The sequence below is a fragment of the Pan troglodytes genome, chromosome 15 (genome assembly GCF_028858775.2).
Source record: "Pan troglodytes isolate AG18354 chromosome 15, NHGRI_mPanTro3-v2.0_pri, whole genome shotgun sequence".
In the NCBI taxonomy this organism is placed as follows: Eukaryota; Metazoa; Chordata; class Mammalia; order Primates; family Hominidae; genus Pan; species Pan troglodytes.
Window position 1 is genome coordinate 49,391,244 of NC_072413.2, and position 20,316 is coordinate 49,411,559.

Sequence of the window (20,316 nt, forward strand, 5' to 3'; positions counted from 1 at the left end):
AGAATCAGCATTGCCTTGTCTGGCAACTGCCTCAGGGGAGGCCATCACTGTTGCCTCAGGCAGCTCAGGGTTTATCTCCTCAGATAAAGGTGGAAAGGCTGATGGCAGCCTGGGTGGAAGAAGGGATGTTGTCACCACTAGGGGTGGGGAGGCTGTTTCCTCTGGCAAAAAAAGGCTCATCAGAGTTTACAAGCTCAGTGTCCCCAGCTTCATCATGGTCCTCCCACACATCCCCATTCCAAGTTGCAGGGTCCCATTCTTTTCCAATCAATACCCTCACTTTGACAGTAGACACCTGGTGAGACAGAGTGCACCTTTTGGTGCAGGTCAGCCACTTGCATGATAAGAGCTTGTGTCTGATTTTCCACATTTTCAGTCCTTTGTCCATAGGAGATAAGACTCTCACTCAGGGCAATTCTACGATAAGCTGTCTGCAAGCTGAGGAGCAAGGAAGCCCGTGGTGGATCAGTCCAAGTTCTAAAACCTCAAAAATAGGGAAGCCTACAGTGCAGCCTTCACTGTGGCCAAAGGCCTGAGAGCCCCTGGCAAACCAATAATGTAAGTCCAAGAGTCCAAAAGCTGAAGAACTTGGAGTCTGATATTCAAGGGCAGGAAGCATCCAGCATGAGAGAAAGATGAAGGCCAGAAGACTCTGCAAGTCTGCTTTTCTATCTTCTCCTGCCTGCTTTATTCTAGCTGCACTGGCAGTTGATTGGATGGTGCCCACCCAGATTAATGGTGGGTCTGCCTCTCCCAGTCCGCTGACTCAAATGTTAATCTCCTTTGGCAACACCCTCACAGACACACCCAGGAACAGTACTTTGCATCCTTCAATCCAATCAAGTTGACATTCGGTATTAACCATAACAAATAACAAAATCTGGTTTCTTGGAGTATGAACATTTACTGTTATAGTTTGCTGGACTTGCTTCATTTAGAAAATGTAAAACTAGGCTGGTCATGGTGGCTCATGCCTGTAAATCCAACACTTTGGGAGGCTGAGGCAGGAGGATCACTTGAGGCCAGGAGTTTGAGACAAGCCTGAACAACATAAGCAGACCTTTATAAAAAATTGCCAGGCATGGTGGTGCCTGCCTGCCATCCTAGCTACTCAGGAGGCTGAAGCCAGAGGATCGATGGAGCCCAGGAGTTCAAGTTTGCAGTGAGTTATGATTGTTTGCACCATTGCACTCCAGCATGAGTATTAGAGTGAGACCCTATCTCTTAAAAAAAAGGAATTATACTATTACCATGCAATAAATCACTGTAAGCAATTTGGTATATTTTTTTCAGACTTGTTTCCATATATTTCTTTTTTATATAGTTGTAATCATTCCACACATGTAATATTGGCACTGTTCTTTAATATGAAATTATTAATAACTTTTATTTTACTACATGGTCTTCAGAACCATGGCTTTAATTATTATATAATAATTATTATGATATATATATTATATATCATATATATCTATGATATAGATATATGATGATTTACCTCTTTATTCCCTTCTAACTGGACATTAGTTTCTTACTTACTTTTTTACTATTAAAATGGCAGCATTTAGCATATTTAAATATGTAGCTTTTTCATATTTAATATGTTTCCTTACACTTCGAAGTTTAGCTGAGGATTAAAGGGCACAGGCATTTTTATAGCATTTGGTAAACAACGCCAAATTATTTCCCAAATGGACACACACACACACACACACACACACACACACACAGACACACACACACACACATGTGTTTATGTGAGTGTATGATTTTGCCAAGAGAAAAAAATGCCTTGTTTTATTTTGTATTTCTCTGATTTCTTGTAGGTTTGAATATTTATCTAATTGCATCTCTCTGATGTTGTTCGCTTGTTCAGCTCTTTTGTGTTGGTCTGTTTCTAGGAAATTGATTCTTTTGTTTAAAGTTAGTTTAAGATGGTTACACTAAAGTTAGATTATTTATTACTTTCTGATACTCCTCTGTCCCCACCAAAATATGGACTTCAGTCTAAAGATATGCTTTTGAAATGCAACATTTTATCAATGAGCTTTAAAAGAGCTTAATAATGTTTGTACTCAAACAGAATAAACCACCTGAAATACTTCCTTAAGAAAATCCCCAGAGGTCCTTAAGAAGAGAGAGATAGATCTTCAAGAAGTAAAGCTTGAGATAATACACAAGCAGCTCAAACTACTTACAAAAAATAGTGGGGCAATCTGACATCATTTATTTAAAATAATTAGGTATTGATAGACATGAAAATCTAAACGCAAGATTCCTTAGCATCTCATACTTACCAGTTTCTTTTCCTTCCATGAAAACTGCACTTTCTTTCAAATGAAAGCACAGAGGGAGAAAATGGAAAGTCTGGGGGAACAGCCAATGACCGGTGAGTGTGTTGAAAGTTCTAGGATTTGCTGCCTCCTGTGTTTGACTCATCCATTACATACCTCTTGCCCTGGTGTATTAATCTGTCTGCAAGGAGCAGAAACCAATTCTAGCAAAAAAGCAGGGAAAAGAGAGAAAGGAGAAGATGTGTTGGTTGAGTATGGAGTTATCTCAGGACTCCAAGTTGAGGATGAAGCTTGGCCCCAGGGGGACAGTCAGGGATGGGGGTCCTCAGGAATGCCTCTTTTCTCTCAGTCTCTGTCTCCACTCCTCTCCCAATGCCAACTTTATTCTTTTGCTTAAGATCTTTCAGTCATGGATCCAAAATTCCTAGGAAAGGAGCTAATTGGCCCAGCTTAGCAGAGGAAGCTACCCACATCCCAGTCAACTACAGCTGTGAGGTCAGGAATTCCACAGTATGGAGACATGGTATTTCCTACTACGCTTATTTGGGTGGTGTGTGAGTAGGTAGAGGCAGTTTCTAGAAAAAGGATGCTGAACAAAAAATTAAGCAGCATGCTTGCTATGCTTGCTACCCTATTCTCCTTTGTACCAGCTACCTGCAACCTTAGCTCTGCTGGACCTCTTAAGGTGCTCTAACTTGTCCATTCCTCCAATAAGCTACATATTTGCACTTCAAAAAATATGCACATGATATGCAATCTTCTTTTTGTATGTTTATGTTCATGTACAAACAACGTATTGTAAATGCCTATGTGTTTATCATATATGTGTATAGAGACAAAGAAGTATTTCTTCAATTATGTTTATGAGAAGTTTCTAGGGAAAAAAGTAATGTTCTCTGGTCGGATAAGTTCTAGAAGCACTGAGCTAAACAAAGATATACAATTTCTTTATAGCATGACTTCTCAGGTTTAGTGGGCTAATGGGTACTACATATTCATGAGAGAGAAACCATTAGATTTTCCCTAAACTTATTTGAATATATGTATATATGTGAGTGTATGTATATATATTTTTTAATTTGAGGAATATTTGTAAATATATTGGTTATTATGTAGAATGCAATTTGGGAAATGTTGGCTTGGGTTTGAAGATAAGCATAAATTTCCCTTTGAAAAAGTAAGAGACAAGTAGATTGTATGCAAAAAGACATGAAAATGTGTTAGTATAAAAGCTCAGAGGGAGAGGCAAGTGGAAGAAATAAGCAACTTTGGAAAAAAAATTAGCCAGGGGAAGACATGGGTTTTAGCCCTTCCATCTCCCACTGACTTTTCAAGACCTCCAGTAACTGATGGACTCTGCTTCCTCTAGTGTAAAATGTAAGATTAAGACATTTTCTTTCTGGAACACCAACTGTATTTTTCATGGTGTTTGCATTGATTTATGAAATACTGTGCCTCAGAATTTAGCACTCTTTGGAGTATGTTTCTATATAAGTTTAAGATCCAAATCTAGTTCAGAAACAGCAATAGGTCTAGCCACTCTCTTTAACTAAAATTATTGTATCATTATAACTGGTAACTAGATTGTCAACATTTTAATTTCTCTTTTCTTTTTTTCCCTGTACCAGATTCTTCCTTCTAAATCAAAAGCAGTGTTATTTTTTTTTAATTAAAGCTAACATTCCATGAGGCCAGCTGACAATGATGTATAGAACTTTTAGATATCTTTTTGTTTGTTTGTTTTTGAGACAGAGTCTCGCTCTGTCATCCAGGCTGGAGTGCAGTGGCGTGATCTTGGCTCACTGCAAGCTCTGCCTCCCAGGTTCATGCCTTTCTCCTGCCTCAGCCTCCGGAGTAGCTGGGACTACAGGTGCCCACCACCATGCCTGGCTAATTTTTTTTTTGTATTTTTAGTAGAGACGGGGTTTCACTCTGTTAGCCAGGATGGTCTCGATCTCCTGACCTCGTGATCTGCTCGCCTCGGCCTCCCAAAGTGCTGAGATTACAGGTGTGAGCCACGCGCCCAGCCAGAACTTTTAGATACTTTATCATACCTTAAAAGAGTTTGACTAAGATTGTTTGGTGAGGACAAAACAATTATCCATCCAACCACCATTTATCATGCCCTTTCTATGAGCCTGGCTCTGTTTTAGATGCTCAAGCTGTGACAGTGAACAAGACAAAGCCAAGCCCTGCCCCATAGGTCTTCCATTTGAGTGTGCGTGCGTGCATATGTGAGTGTATATGCATGCGTGTGCATGTGTGTATGTGGACTGAGTACAATAAATATATAACAATGTCAAATAGATAAGTGCTAAGAAGAAAAATAAAGCAGGCTAAAGGGATAAAGAGTGATTGAAGGTGCTGTGTTAGAGAGGGTGGTCAGGGAAGGTCTCTTTGTTCAGATATCTCAGCAGACACTTGGACTAAGGGAGTGCTTCACAAGGCTTTGTAAAGGAAGAGAGTTCCATCTGGAAAGGCAAGTGCTAATGCCCTGGGGTGTTCATGTGCTGGGTGTGTTGCAGGAGCAACAGGGAGGCCATAGTGGCTGGTGTCCAGTGATGAAAGGGAAGGGAGAGATGGGAGAGGAGTCAGAGCTGTAGTGGGGGTGAGAGTGTGTGTGTGTGTGTGTGAGTGTGTGTGTGTGTACATGGAGGGGGAAGGGGACCAGACAACAAAAGGCCTTGTTGGCTATAGGAATAATTTTTTATTTTATTCTAAGTGTGATGGGATAAAATAACCAGAATACAAAACAGCAGGAACAACATCATCTACGTTCTTTTATTACTCTTTCATCTCAATCATTGTAGCCAAAAAATTCTTACGTGAAAGGAAATGAAACATTTGCACTATCCGGCAATCACTTTGAGAGAAGGGACACAAGGAAATAGCAGTACTGCATGTGGGAGAGCCATGATGAATAGGCCCTTTTTAAATGGGAAGGGCACCACTGCTGCTTTGGGGTTCATTTGTTGTCTATAAATATCACTGTTAATACAACCCATTAACTTGGTGACTGGGTGAAGAAAGGCAAGTAGCACCAGGTTGGAACTGCCTGCTGGTGAGTCAGAATGCTCTGTTCCTACTTGTATGCCTTAGGTGAATGGAAAGCTATTTGTAGGTAGAGGCATGCTGGCACAAGCTGGGAAGACGCATAAATCAAGTGACACTCAAGGCTTACTTGTGTCAGAAGCAGAGAGAGCTTTTACTGTACCCTCAGAAATCCACTTAAGATATAAAGAGATCAGGTCAGAGGAAGTAAACAGTCCTCTATCTTTCTTGTAATACACCTATTAGGTGGATTTCAAGCAGGTTGCTCTGCCTGACTCCTGGGAACATCTTTTATAATGGCATTTAGAAATGTAACAGATTTCAGGTGCCAGGGCCTGACAAAGTGGCTCCCCAGTTGCTCTGAACTTGGTAGCTTTAAATTCTAAGTCTGGCTTTATCCCCCGAGGACTCTACGTATGAGTGAGACCTATTATTTCCTCTCTTCTTTTTCACCATCTCAGGTGTTGGAACCGGAATAAACCTGCGTTCCAGTTCTAGCTCCAGAACTTGGTTGCCATGTGTCCTAATTAGCAAGTACATGATCTTTCCGTGCCTCAGTTTCCTCATTTATAAAATAGAGACAATAACACGTAGCTGTTGGGTGAGGATGTAAAGTGCCAGCGAAGAACCTGGCACTCAGAAAGCACTTGAGAAATGCAATATATCTTGGAGTGCAATCAAAAGGGATCTGAGCCTCCTGGAGCTATCACTTGATGATTAGTTGACTTGAGGGTCATTTTTACACATTGTTGGCATTCAAAAAATTGAAATTCAGCTATAAAATATATGTGGTCCCTATTTAAGCTTCATCTAAATACTCTTCCACTCTTCCCTTTCCTACAATCCTGCCCAGTCACAGAAAGGGAGAGGAAGCAAGACTTAGTAACCACCTACTGCAGACAAGGCATTTTACATTATCTTGTCTCACTTGATCTTCATAACATTTTTAAAATGTAAGTGTGTATTATTATCTTCACTTAATGATTAAGAAAATAGAGCTCTGAAAAGCAGAATTAAGAACCTAGCAACAGACAAAGTGGCAGAGATGGAGTATCAACCTAGGTCTGCTTGAATCCCAAACCTGAATTCCTTCCAGGACCCTGGGTGATCTACTGAGAGCACACTACCATCAGCAAATAGAGTGCTGCACCAGAAGAATCTCCTGAACACAAAATAACAAGGGAAACTGGAGCCAGGTGAATTTTACCCTTCTGGCCTAGTCTCTGCATCTCACTGGACTATGTGAATAATTAATGTCCCCGAAATGGGGCCAGTCCTTTTGTGAATAGTTGAGTATAAATCTCTCCTTAGGCAACATGAAGCAAAGATACTTCTGGCCTATTTTTAAAAATCAGCTCCCCTGCTTGACAACCAGTCCTAGGGTCTTATAGCCCTTATAGATGTCCTCATTTTGAGCCTCAGTCCCCATCATGGGGGGCCACCATCACTCTTATAATAGCTCTACCCAGATGTGAGACAGATCTTCAATCCCACCATAGGCTTCTCTTTTATGGAATGACTAACCTTTAGGTTCCTTTAGGTTTCTCATATGACCTATTTCCTTGGCCTTTTAATACTTTTCACAACTGTTTTCTGGACACTTTCCAAACTTTCTGCTACTTGCCGAAGTTACTGAGTCAAAAAGGAGACATGAATTCTAATAGAGCTCTGAGAAAAGCTGAATGTAAAGGGCTTCCCCCGCCCCCATCTCACACGCTTGCCTCCCGCTTCCACACCCCCGGGGTGTGCTCGGTGTCTATGCTGCAGCACTAAAGGATCAAGTCATTTTCCCCGTGGCGAAGAAATGCCAACTTTGAAAAGAAAAGCAAAAGACAAAAAACAATAAATTAGGAAGCTGGGGCTTCTGACAGTATCTGATAGAGCTACTGTTGCTACTATTGTAATGAACAATCCTAATATATACGCTTTTTAGTTCTAAGAAGGAACATACATAAAAATGAGTATGTTTTCCACTAGCATCAAGAGCTCACAAAGGATACCAAGGAAATGGATCAATTAAATGCCCCTTATTAATACTCTTGGCCTAAGAAAAGGAAAATCCTTAGTTAATAAACAACTGGGAAGATACTCATAGCAGGCAAGCAGATAAGATTAAAAAAATCTTTACAGCACAAACTGTTTCAAAGTTTTAAGTACCAAGATTTGGTCTGTCTTTATAACTTTTGGGGAATTTAAAAGGAATTACTTGGAATAAAGAAAGAAGCAGCTGTTGCTTTTTAAAATACTTGCTCACATATATCTAGCCACAGGAAAACATGTTCCTAATTTGACATTTGAAGTTTCAGTATTTGATTTGGTTAATTATTTTGAGAGTTATCATTTCATTAAACGTGTTTCAATTCAGTTTGAGGATTAGAAGAGCTTTCAGAATTCTTACATGTGATGTCTTTGTTGCATCTTTGATCAGTATGTTTTTTCCCTTGAAAATATATTTTCTGGTTTTAAAGAGTCAATGAAAAAAATGAATGATTCAGTTTGCAGAAATTTCGTATCTAACAAATCGATCAAAACAACCAGACAAATCTGGCTACAAATCCTGTCTCCCACACTGGCAAACAATGGTACGTTGAGAAAGTGATTTAACTCTCTGTGCCTTAAGTTTCTGTGATAACTAATATATATGCAGGTCTTAATATGGGCTTGGAATGTGATCACAGCTTAGAAAACATTTGTGTCCCTTACATCCTTGTCAACTTCTATTTGTTCAGTTAATTTCAATTCTAATCCAGTCCTTCAAAGTATTAGTTATCTCACCATTTTAACAATCTCATCATTGATAAAAGCATTTAAAATGTCATTTAAATTAACAAACCTTTTGAAAGTCCAACTGAAATGCTGCTTATAAAAGCAAATTATTTTCTGGCTTTTGTTTTTCTGACTTTACCTGGAAAAAGTCTTTATTATTTCTTCATGAACCGTACTAGCTTGTAACATTTCCACTCCTTGTAACATTTAGGTGTGCCATATGTCTATGTTTTTGTCACCCAGCATGCCATAATTTTCATCTGTGATATAAGCATTCCCCTATCACATGTGCACCCCTTGCTGCCCTGTGGTTCCAGGATAGTTATGGTTGTTTTTGATAAGAACTTCTATTTTCCTGACTTTATTTACCCATAACATTTTTTCCCTCTCATACAGCTTTTTTTCCTCCCTACAATTTTCTTTCTTTTTTTTTTTTTTTGAGACAGAGTCTCGCTCTGTCGCCCAGGCTGGAGTGCAGTGGCGCGATTTCAGCTCACTGCAAGCTCTGCTTCCCAGGTTCACGCCATTCTCCTGCCTCAGCCTCCTGAGTAGCTGGGACTACAGGCACCCGCCACCACACCCGGCTAATTTTTTTTGTATTTTTAGTAGAGACGGGGTCTCACTGTGTTAGCCAGGGTGGTCTCGATCTCCTGACCTCGTGATCTGCCTGCCTCGTCCTCCCAAAGTGCTGGGATTACAGGCGTGAGCCACCACACCTGGCCCCAATTTTCTTAAGCCAACTTAAAAATTAGGAAACATTGGTATTAAGTTTCTGACTTAAAAAATTGGGGGAGTGGGCAAATAATACCAATTTTCAATTTTTCTCTACTAATGGGGAGAGACGAAAGTTACCACACTCTGTGGTAAACTCTTAGTTTGGTGACCCCCAATGAACCACAGCTGTTGGAGTTCTTACCCTTGTGTAGTCCCCTCCCACATGGACTCTGGGCTTGATCATGGAGCCATCTTTGGCCAATGGGACATTTGGCAAGTATGATGCAAGGAGAGGCTTGATAAGTGATTTCATATTGAGGCTTGTTTTCTTGGAATATTTGCTCTTGGGAACTTGCGGCCATCTTGTCAGAAAACCCAAACAGCCACATAGAAGGATCTGTGTGGAGGAGGAGAGAGGTCCCTGGCCAACAGTCCTAGTTGAGGTCCAGCTGACAATACAAGCTTGCCAGTCTTGCAAGGAAACAATCTTGAAAGTGCATCCTCCATCCTCAGTTGAGCTGCCTCAGCTGATACTATATGGAACAGAGACAAACTGTCCCTGCTGAACCTTGACCAAGCTGCAGAACTGCGAGCAAATAAATGATTGTTGTTATTTTAAGCCACTATGTTTTAGGATGGTTTGTATGTGGCTGTAGACAATGGAAGCATAAAATCACTCTCATTCCTGACCTTAAGTGCACAATCAAGAGAAACTGGCAGCAAATTGACAGTACTATGTTGATGCCAGATCAATATAATTCTCCCCCACCTAAGGCATAATTAGGTTGAGAACAAGGAGGGGTCTGAAGCTCAGATGAGCATCAAAGGGCAGTTTTCTAGTAGGAAAAGTTTTAATTATTTCATTCCTCCTTTTCTTCCTCCTCCTCCTTCTCTCCCTTCTCGTTCTTCCTTTTTGACACATACTCATCAAGCACTTGCAGTCAAGAAGACAAACGCTAGCTCTGACAGAGCTTGTTTATCTTCCTACCATTGTTATTCTTTACCAGATGTCATAATCTGTGATGGATTGAAGTGTGACTTCCTCTCTTGTCCATTACACAATGCTAAATTGTTGAAAAATGACCAAAAGGTGGTTAGCCAAGTAGGAGGAACAACTGGGACATTAGCTCATCTTCAAAGAATGACTGATACAGATGAAAGAAGAGATGAGATTATATGTGCTGCATTCATACTTACCTGGTTAATTCTTCCCAACACTTATTATCTAAGGGTAGAAGAGCTCTGCACCCTTTTTTTCTTTAGTGGGTGGTGTGTCTCTCAACAGGTGTCAAAACTCCAGACCTTCCTGTAGAATGTTTCCTGGCTCCCCCTTGCTGGAGGGCACGGTTCTTTTCAGCACTCATCAGATTTATGAAGCCTCCGCATGTGCTGCATCCTCCTCGCTGTGTGAAAGAGACCGTAGATTTTAGAAACTGGGGCTAAGTCTGTTTCTCCCTGCTAAGGAAAAAATCAAATGGGCAGTAGGCTTCTGGTTCCTCTTATGCTAGCAGCTGACAAGAAGACAAGTTTCAGAAATCCTGCAAAGGAAGGAAAAAGCGGAGGAGATTTGTTGTAATATACTTTGTTTACTCCAAAGCAGAGGAATCACTGGTCATTTCATCAGGCAATTGAAGATGAGATGTTTTCCTTTTTAATCTGTAGAGAGATAGTGCAATGTAATAGTTGTAAGAATAGGCACTGGTGTCAGACTGCTTTGGTTCTTAGTGATCTTCTGCATTTACTAATCCAATGACCTTAGTCAAGTTGTTTAATATCACTTGATTGTCCAGATTTATAAAATGAAGAAAATAATAGGAACCACCTTAGGAATTATTGGAAAGAGCAAATGTGCATAATAAATGAGCAATAAATATTAACTATTAGTTTTAGCTAGTCTGTCTTCAGAAACTTAGCATTTTCCTTCCACTCATTGAATGTATTCTTAATTCTGCAAAACAGGAAGGATTATTTTAACTATTCTATGGACAAGCTGTTTTGGACGTATTCTATTTTAGTTTTCTCACAAGAAATGTAGCTGCAAATTTGAAACCTCTAGCTTCAGAAAAACTTTATTTAATCTAAAAATATTATAAAGCTCTATCTCATGAGCCTTTTCATTTGTAAGCATTTAAATAATCTGTGTAGTCAAGATTTTAAAGTAATACATATCCCTCACAACTCATTACAGTATAAAATGTAATACTGTATACAGTATATAAGTAAGATTTGTGAAGTAGCTTTAAGTCATCTCTGCCTGTGGAAAGTTTTTGATCACGTATTCTTTTTGAAAAAGACCATTCACTATGGAGAATTAGGACCACTATTATATGTTCAATCTTCAAAGAAGTTCTATGTTAGGACTTTTATTGTCAGGTCAGCCAAGTTCATCCATATGCACACGCTTTTATTCAATAGAACTTAACAAATACTACATTTCCTTTTTCTTTCTTTTTTTTTCTTGTAGTGAGAACATTGAACATGAGATCTAGCCTCCTAACAAAGTTTTAAGTCTACAATACAGTACTGTTAACTAAAGGCACAATGTTGTTCAGCAGCTCTCTAGAACCTGCTCATCTTGCATCACTGAAACCTTATACCCGTTGAATAGCAACTCCCCATTTTCTCCTCCCTTCAATCCCTGGCAACCAACATTCTACCCTCTGCTTTCGTCAGCTTGTCTATTGTCTTAGTTCATTTTCTGTTACTTAGAATACATGAAACTGGGTAATTCATAAAGGAAAGGAATGTATTTCTTATAGTTACGCATGCCAAGAAGTCCAAGGTCAAGGGGCTACATCTGGTGAGGGCCTTCTTGCTGGCAAGGACTCTTCTGCAGAGGTAGTGCAGGGTATGACATGGTGAGGGGGCTGAGTGTGCTAGCTCAGGCCTCTCTTCTTATAAAGCCACCAGTCCCACCCCCATGATAACCTATTAATACATGAATGAATTAATACATTCATAAGGGCAGGGCCCTCATGACTCAGTCACCTCTTAAGGAATCAATCTCTCAATACTGCTGTATTGGGGATTAAGTTTCAACATGAGTTTTGAAGGGAACAAATAATCGGACCATAGCAGTTCTTTTAAATATCAAGTGTAAGTTAAATTATACAGTATTTCACTTAGCATAATGTTTCTCTAGGTTCATCTATGTTGTTGCATATTGCAGGAGTTCATTCTTTTTAAAGGCTGAATAATATTCCATAATATATATATACCACATTTTCTTTATCCATTCATCTATCAATGGACACCTGTGTTGCTTCCACCTTTTGGCTACTGTGAATAATGCTGCAAGGAACATGGGAGTACAAATATCTCTTTGAGATCCTACTTTCAATTCTTTTGGGTATATACCCAGAAGTGGGATTGCTAAAACATATGGTAGTTCTATTTTCAATTTTTTAAGGACCCTTCTTTCTGCTTTCCCTAGTGGTTGTACCACTTACACTCCTACCAACAATGCAGAAGAATTCCAGTTTCTTTACATTCTCACCAGCGTGTGTTATCTTCTTTTCTCTAATAGACATCCTAACACTCTAATGAGGTGATGTCTCATTGCGGTTTTGATTTCCATATCCCTCATGATTAATGATGTTGAGCATCTTTTGTTTGCTTGTTTGTTTTTTGAGATGGAGTCTTGCTCTTGTTGCCCAGGCTGGAGTGCAGTGGCACGATCTTGGCCCACTGCAACCTCCACCTCCCAGATTCTAGTGATTCTCTTGCTTCAGCCTCCTGAGTAAATGGGACTACAGATGCCTGCCACCACGCCCGGCTAATTTTTGTATTTTTAGTAGAGATGGGGTTTCACCACGTTGGCCAGCCTGGTCTCGAACTCCTGACCTCAGTTGATCCACCCACCTCGGCCTCCCAAAGTGCTGGGATTACAGGCACGAGCCACTGCGCCCAGTCAAGCATCTTTTTATATAACTGTTGACCATTTGCATGTCTTCTTTGGAGAATGTCTATTCAAGTCTTTTGCCCATTTTTAGTAGGGTTATTTGTTATTATTTTATTTTATTTTTTGCTATTCAGTTGTAGAAATTCCTTATACACTTTGGATATTACAGTAATCCCTTATCAGATATATGGTTTGCAAATATTTTCTCCTATTCTGTAGTTTGTCTTTTCATTCTGTTTCATTTGCTACGTGAAAGCTTTCCTTGCCTTTCCTTTCCTATTCCCTCTCTTCCTTCCTTTTCTCCTTTTCCTCCTCCTCCTTTTCACTCTTTCTCTCACTATTTCTCTCTCTCTCACTGAGACTTGCATCATTTTCCTCCTGATATACTTGAGACTGCTGAGTTAGGTTTTGTGTGTGTGACCTAGAACAAGTGGCAATGAAAGACATCTAGGTAATCTATAAACTTTACCTTGTGAAATGGGAGCTTGTCCCCTTCTACTCTCCATTCAAACAATGTTGTAAGGGCTGGGGTGGAACTTTCTGAGTGTCTTCCATCCCCTTTTCTTTTGGTCATTGATGTTATGGCTCATCATTGATCTGGTTTACTTGGTTAACTTAGTCGATCATAAAACTGTTTGGAAGGCCTCATGCCCATTAGGATGGCTAGCCTAAAAACATAAAATAACAAGTGTTGGCAAGGATGTGAAAAAATTGGAACCTTTGTGTACCATTTATTGGTAGGATTGTAAAATGATGTAACTGCTATGGAAAACCCTATGGTGAGTCCTCAAAAAATTAAAGGTAGAAATACTGTATGATCCACCAATTCACCTTTTGGGTATATACCCAAAAGAATTGAAAGCAGGGTCTCAAAGAGATGTTTGTACGCCCATATTCATAGCAGCATTTTTCACAGTAGCCAAAACGTGGATGCAACCCAAGCGTCCATTGAGGGATGAGTGAATAAACAATATGTGGCATCTACATATGATGAAATATTATTCACCCTCAAAACAAAGGTAATTCTGACATGGATGAAGCTTGAAGACATTATGCTCTGCGAAATAAGCCAGCCACAAAAGAACACATATTATATGATTCTCTTTATATGAAATGTCTAGAGTAGTGAAATTTATAAAGACAGAAAATAGAATGGTGGTTTCCAGGGCCTGGGGAAAGATGAGACTGGGGAGTTTATTGTTTAATGGAGGCAGAATTTCAGTTTGGGAAGATGAAAAGATTCTGGAGATGGATAGTGGTAGTGGCCGTATAACCATAGGAATGTACTTAGTACCACTGAACTGTAGGCCTAAAAATGGTTAAGATGGTAAATTTTATGCTACGTGTATTTTACCCCAATACAATTTTTAAAAAGATAAAAAATAATAAAACTGTTTGAAAGTCTTGTTTTGTTTCTTGCTGGTTGGAAAAATCCTTGTTATAATCCTAGCATCCAAGTTTTGTAATATTGTTTTAGGCCCAGCTATTGAAATTGGTTTTCTTGAGCATTTTTAAGAGAGAATTAAGGTAAGGACTAGACCCACTTAATTTTATTCAAATAAGGAAGTGGAAGAGACATGGGTGTCTACTTCTAGATACCAGTAAAACTTTAGAATAAGTTGGCCCTAAGTAAAGCTTTGTTGTGTCTCTGTCTTGGAGATATAAAAATGAATCTAGAAAAACAAATGACACCAGATGTTTCTCTCAAATTGGTTGGTATCAAACACATAGATTTACCTCAGAATGTGGGCTCATTCTGAGAGCTGAGAGCTAAATGTGAAGCACCTTAGATATACATGCACACACACACACACGAACACACACATGCACACACATGCATGCACACACACACACACGAGACCCACACACTATGTAATTAGAAAACTGTGTTCCATTTTATAACCATAACCAGTCTTCATCAGCTATTTCCACATCAGAACCACTCAGTGGAGATTTGCCTGTTCAGTGCCTGATCTTGATGTTTTCTAGTCCTAATATTTCCAGCAATGGGCCAAGTGGAGGTGCCAGATAATAGCAGAATCAGAACTTCAAATACTTGTTTTGACCAGAGATACCTAAAAGGCACAAATCCTTCTGTTTCTTCATAGGTCTGCTCAGAGGGCTGTGCCCAAGCAGTCAGTGAGGCTCCTGGGATGTTTCTGGCTTCCCATACATGAGAGGCGTCCTGATACTAGCAATGAACCGAGTCCTGGAGTCTGGAAAAGCACTTTATATCCTCAGTGATCAGGTGAGAAATGGCCAATTGATGGTGCTGGAAAGTGAAGATGTTTAATTATTTCCATGACGGTTTATATCATATTTAACAGAAATATGCCATGGCTCATTCGATGTGAAGTGCATGGTAAAATGATGGATTTTTTTTTCTTTTTAACTATCTAATAGTCTATGAATTTCCCCCCAGGAAAAAACTGTCCAGCCTAGCACTTAGCACAGTGTCTTGGCAGCAAGTAAGCACAGAGCTGATTGCTTGAAGGAATGCATGCTCTGTCCAAAGCCTCATCAATTATCACCTAATAAATGTAATAATTTTTGTGATGAAGACTCTTAAGTTCTGATGTGGCAGAGAATATATTTCTAGAGTAAATCTCAGGATATTCCTTCAGAGTAACGTGAGGTCCAACCCATCTATGCTTTTCTGCTCTCCTGGCATCCAGTGAGATGTTCCCCTGGGGTGTGGAAATCTAGGTTTCCTGGATATGGGAAGGTTTGGAGGGGACACTCCAAGGAAGATCACTGGAGAAGGGTGGAAGGGGCCACTCCAGAGGCCTGAGATCATGGCTAAGGGTGGTCCTGGAAAATGTTCCTCTTATCAATCATGGTAGCAATTACAGGGATGGATATTTGGTGGAAGAAAAAGAAAGCGAGTGAAGAAACTTGTGTTTACCTCTTCTATGTGACTCAGAAGTTGATCCGTAATTGACATCTGTGAAAAAGAGAAGCAAAGCACCTCCTCCTTTCAGGACCACCTTGAGAAAAAAAAAAAAGAGGTGTTTTTAGCTTCCTCTTCACCTTTTGTCTTTTGTATATAGTCTAGCCTTTTCATTGTATAGATGAGGAAACTGAGGATCAGGGTGGCAAAGTGACTTCTCAAAATTATCTAATCAGTGCAGGGCTGGAGCTAAAATCCAGGGCTCCCAACTCTGCAGACCACCATTGTTTTTATGACTTTCCCCTCTGTCTTCTACCTAGTCCTCTTTTCTCAGAGCCTCCTCTCCTAGCCCCTCACTATTATCATAACTACAATTTATGGAGTGCTCACTATGTCTTAGGCACTGTACACTTTCCATGTATTTTGTTTAATCCTAGCAGCTTTATAAGGTCGATATTATGATAATCCCCACATCATGGATGAGCCTGTTGAGGTTTAGTAGCTTACTTGGGGTTCCATCACTGGTGGTGATTCATGAATGAGCCTGTCGAGGTTTAGTAGCTTACTTCGGGTTCCATCACTGGTGGTGATTCCAAAGCCCATGGCCCAGCATTCCCACAGAAGACTTGATTTGTTTGTAGTCTCTATTCCTCAAGACTAGGAAAGTTACAGGGCTCATTTTTTTTTCCTACTATCAATAATTCATGTTCAAGTGTAAATAGCCTGTGAATTACTTTGCTAGGGCTGCCATAACAAAGTACCACAGACTGGGCAGCTTAAATAACAGAAATTTATTTTCTAATAATCCTGGAGGCTAGAAGTCTAAGATCAAGGAGTCCCCAGGATTGTTCTCCTCCAAGGCTCCTGTCCTTGCTTTGTGGATGGCTGTCTTCTTCCAGTGTCTTCACACGGTCTTCCCTGTGAACAGGTCTGTGTCTCAATTTCCTCTTATAAGGAGACAAATCATATTGGATTAGGGCCCATCCCAGTGACCTCATTTTAACCTAATTACCTCTATAAAGACCCTGTCTTCAGATACAGTCACATTCGGAGCTACTGGGGGTTAGGACTTCCATGAATTTTAGGGGGACACAATTCAGTCTACAACAGCCTGATATGTTGCCCCTGGCAAGAGTATTTTTATTTTGAAAGAAGTTTCTTAGGTACAAAAACGCATAAGTCCAAAGGAATAACCTACAGTAGGTGTTCCAAACACCAGACTAATGTAGTACATACTCTGTTAAAGGGAGGTGGGAAGAATACATGTTTTACCTTCACTTTCTACAGTATTGGCCAATTCTGACTCTCAGATCGTATGTGTGAATTCTCAGGTCATTTTCAGAGGCTTGGATTATAGGAAGAAAACAAACTGGTGGTGCCTATTCATCAAACCTCCGTTGACACCTCACATTTCTAATAGTCATCCCTTTTGGAAAAATCTGTAATTCTCACGATTTAATGTAATTAACAGCTATTTTCAAATTTCAGAGGTGCCTTGGGTGAATTCCCAGGGTCAATGAATGACACAGCCCCAGAGCCATTTATTGTTAGCTTGGGAGCTATTTGCTTGGCGTGCAAATAATTCCCTGGCTCCTGACTGAAGAGAGGCCAATTTCTCTTTCTCAGGAAGGCCCTCAAGTTCTGTTTATAAATCCTCTTTTGTCATAAAATCCAGACACAGAGAGCCTGCTGTTGCACTCTGGCTACTTCCTGTAGTGAAGTAAAATCAGGGATAGGATGCAGGGACAGTTGATGCAACTGGACGTCTAAGCCCTGCCCACCTAGGACCCCCAGAATCAGGAGTCAATGAGGAAATGAGGAAGAGGCGCTGCAGGCTGCAGAGGATGGGACCTCCTGGGATCCTCCTTTCCTGAGGGACATGGGGCTTACACAGGGGCTCTATTGTTCTTAAAAAGATGAGGTGCCAGACTCCTGTCCTGAGAAAGAGGAGAAGCCTCTCCCCCTCCCTTGCTTCCTGTACTCTCCCTCTTCTCTAGTCACCTTGGCATTTGAACTTGTCGTTCAGGTCAAGCAAGTTGGTGCAGATGGCAGATTATTTTATCTGACATGTCCAACCTGTGTCAAAAAGGTGTCTGTTTGGTCACATAAATGCTGCCTGATGTTGCCCTTCCCCTCATCCCCACCTCCTACTGTTCCCAAAGCCCTGGCTTTATTTTCTCTTGAAGAATAGCTGGATCAAAGTTATTACCTCTGATTTAAACCCATCCATAGGATGGCAAAACACTAAAAATGAAATCCCAACTCTTCCGCTAATTTGCCATGACCTGTGTGAGTAGTCTGACCTCGCTAAGCCTTAATATTCTTCCCTTTGTAAAATCATCTCTGAGTTCCCTTCTGACTCTCTGTGACTCTAATAAGAAAGGAACAAAAAATCTCACTACTGACCAGCAAGCTGAAGGGCTTGTGAGAGCGAGCCACGCTGTCTTTGACTCTGAGGGGCACTGCTGGGCTGCTTCCTTCCACCTCTTAGGGTGGGTGAGGAGGCAGAGGCACTGCATGCCATGTGCTCCCAGCCTCCCTCCCAGAGAATCCCCTGTGGGACAAGTCTGGGCTTCACCCTGAGTGCTCCTGAAAGCAGGTCAGAGCCTGAGAGTGCAGGCGGGTGCGAGGGAGGAGAGGCTCCACACATTTGTTTTTGATCCTCAGAACACGCCAGATGGACTTAGGATAACTTGGGATCTGTAAGTGAACATTCTTGTCAGGAGGCCAAAAAGGACAGCGCCAGGCCCTTCTGGGCTAGATTGTGCCTAAGGGTGATGCTCCCTCTCCCAGGCTCGGAGGCCGAGGGCCTGCTCTTTGTTGCGAGGGGAGGCAGCTGTGGTGCAGAAAGCTACAGTGTTTGTATTTCCTACTTTTGTTTCTAGCTCTTAGGCACCTTGGCTAGCAAAGAATCCATCCAATCTCCCCTTCCTTCTTTCCCTTCCTTCCTGCCTTTTCTCTTTCTCTCTTCCAAAAAGGCATGTATTTTCTCTTTTCAAAGCCATAACAAAAAGGGATTTATTTTCTCTTTTCAAAGCCGTAACAAAAATGTTTATTGTTGTTTCTAAATAAAAGGGTGAAACCACAGTGAAAAAATGTAGTTCCTGCTTCATATAATATCCTTTCTCCAAAATAGTGATCTGTCTCACACTCCAAGACCCAGTAATTTTTGTTAGGTCGTCAACAACTGTTTAATACACATTATTCAGAAAGCCTGGGAAGATAAAGATTTTCATGTTATAGATTTTCCCATATACTTGACAAATACATTCCACGGCCTAGAAATTTGTTAGGCATGTATGTGCAGTCACAAATGTACTACTAGTTTGTAAATAACACGAATATTTGTTCATGGAGGTGGAAGGGATATTTCACATGATTCATAACCATCTGGTTATAGAGCAGGAAATGAGGTGTTTGGCAAATATTCTGGGTTTTTTTTTTGCCAGCGAATTATTTTTTTCCCCAAAGAAGTTAAACATGTGCTCCATGGCCTATGACCTGCAAGAGGTCTTGTACTGTTTATCGTGATAATCTGTGGGCTCCTGGTGCCTGTGCTGCCACGGAGCTGTGCTGCCACGGAACGCAGCTGCCTGCAGTTAATGATTCAGGAGTCACCATCTGTGCTGAGTTCTGTCTCTTTGGCACATACCACACAGACACGTCCAGAGGTGAAGGCAGTACTTACACTCACAGATTAACATTCCTGCTCATCGGAACAACTTTCCAAGGAGAAGGCCCAGTTTTCTGAATATTAAAACTTTAGGTGAGTCATTAGAATCTCATGTTTGGGGAGTCTGTAGGCCAAATTAGTCAGCCAGACAGTGTGACAAGTTGGACATGAATATATGTAACTGGACGAGCTACAGGGGCCTTACTAATCAGTTAGCCAGAACAACCTCCTTTTTTATATGTGGATCCAATTTTCCAGTTCAGTTGTGCAGAAGGGGCTATTCTGTATCCCTGTGGTTAAGGCTAAATGTTAAGGCACACCATGCGAGGGCCAGGGAGGATTTATCCCTTGCTATAAGTGTTCTTAACTTACCCTGTGTGAATTCTCTCCTAGAAGTGGGTAGGTTGGGGTCCTGGAGACCTGGGCAGGGAAGATCTGTTCCTTGAGTTTGGTCAGTGAGGAGCAGAGAAGGATCTCAGAGGTGGTATCTGATCTGCAAGAGGAGACTGGAACATAGATCCACGCTGCCTGCCCAGTGAGCTGTCATCATAGAAGACTTGGGCAGAGAGGCTGAGTCTATATATATACATCAGGAAGGAAACTGAGGCAGAAAGAGAGCATTCCAAACAGAGGCCAGGACGCATGCCCAGTCTGGAGGGAGTGCTCCTTCACAGGGCACAGCTGCAAGCCCTTTACATAAGGTATTTGTGGCTTCTGCCATAGGTGGAGAAGAAAAGGTTAAGATCAATAAGTTTGCTCAGACACCTTCCCTTTGACACCACACTATGGTAGGCAGGTACATACCTAGAGCTTGAGACGAGAGATGTGAAGTTTTCCGAAATTTGGAAACACTTGCAAAGTATATGTGTGTGTGAGTAGCAAAGATGATTTGTGGAAGAGAAAAACAACTTTTACCTACTAATCTTTTTTGCTTTTCTTCAAAAGTTAGGGGCATAAGTGTGTTGTACTTTGTACCTGCTTTGTTAATAAATTGGTTGTGTTTGATACAAAGGTTGAACACCTGTAA

The 20,316-nt window shown here is 40.8% G+C and overlaps 1 long non-coding RNA gene across 1 annotated transcript; it reads right to left on the reverse strand.

The window, feature by feature from the left end:
- Window positions 1-14,795: 14,795 nt before the first annotated feature.
- On the reverse strand, window positions 14,796-19,921 carry LOC112205382 (uncharacterized). The gene is made up of 4 exons (XR_002939287.1): window positions 19,662-19,921; window positions 16,124-16,273; window positions 15,632-15,713; window positions 14,796-14,998 (listed from the first exon to the last, which is right to left on the reverse strand). It is a non-coding gene; the product is annotated as an uncharacterized LOC112205382 (long non-coding RNA).
- Window positions 19,922-20,316: the final 395 nt, after the last annotated feature.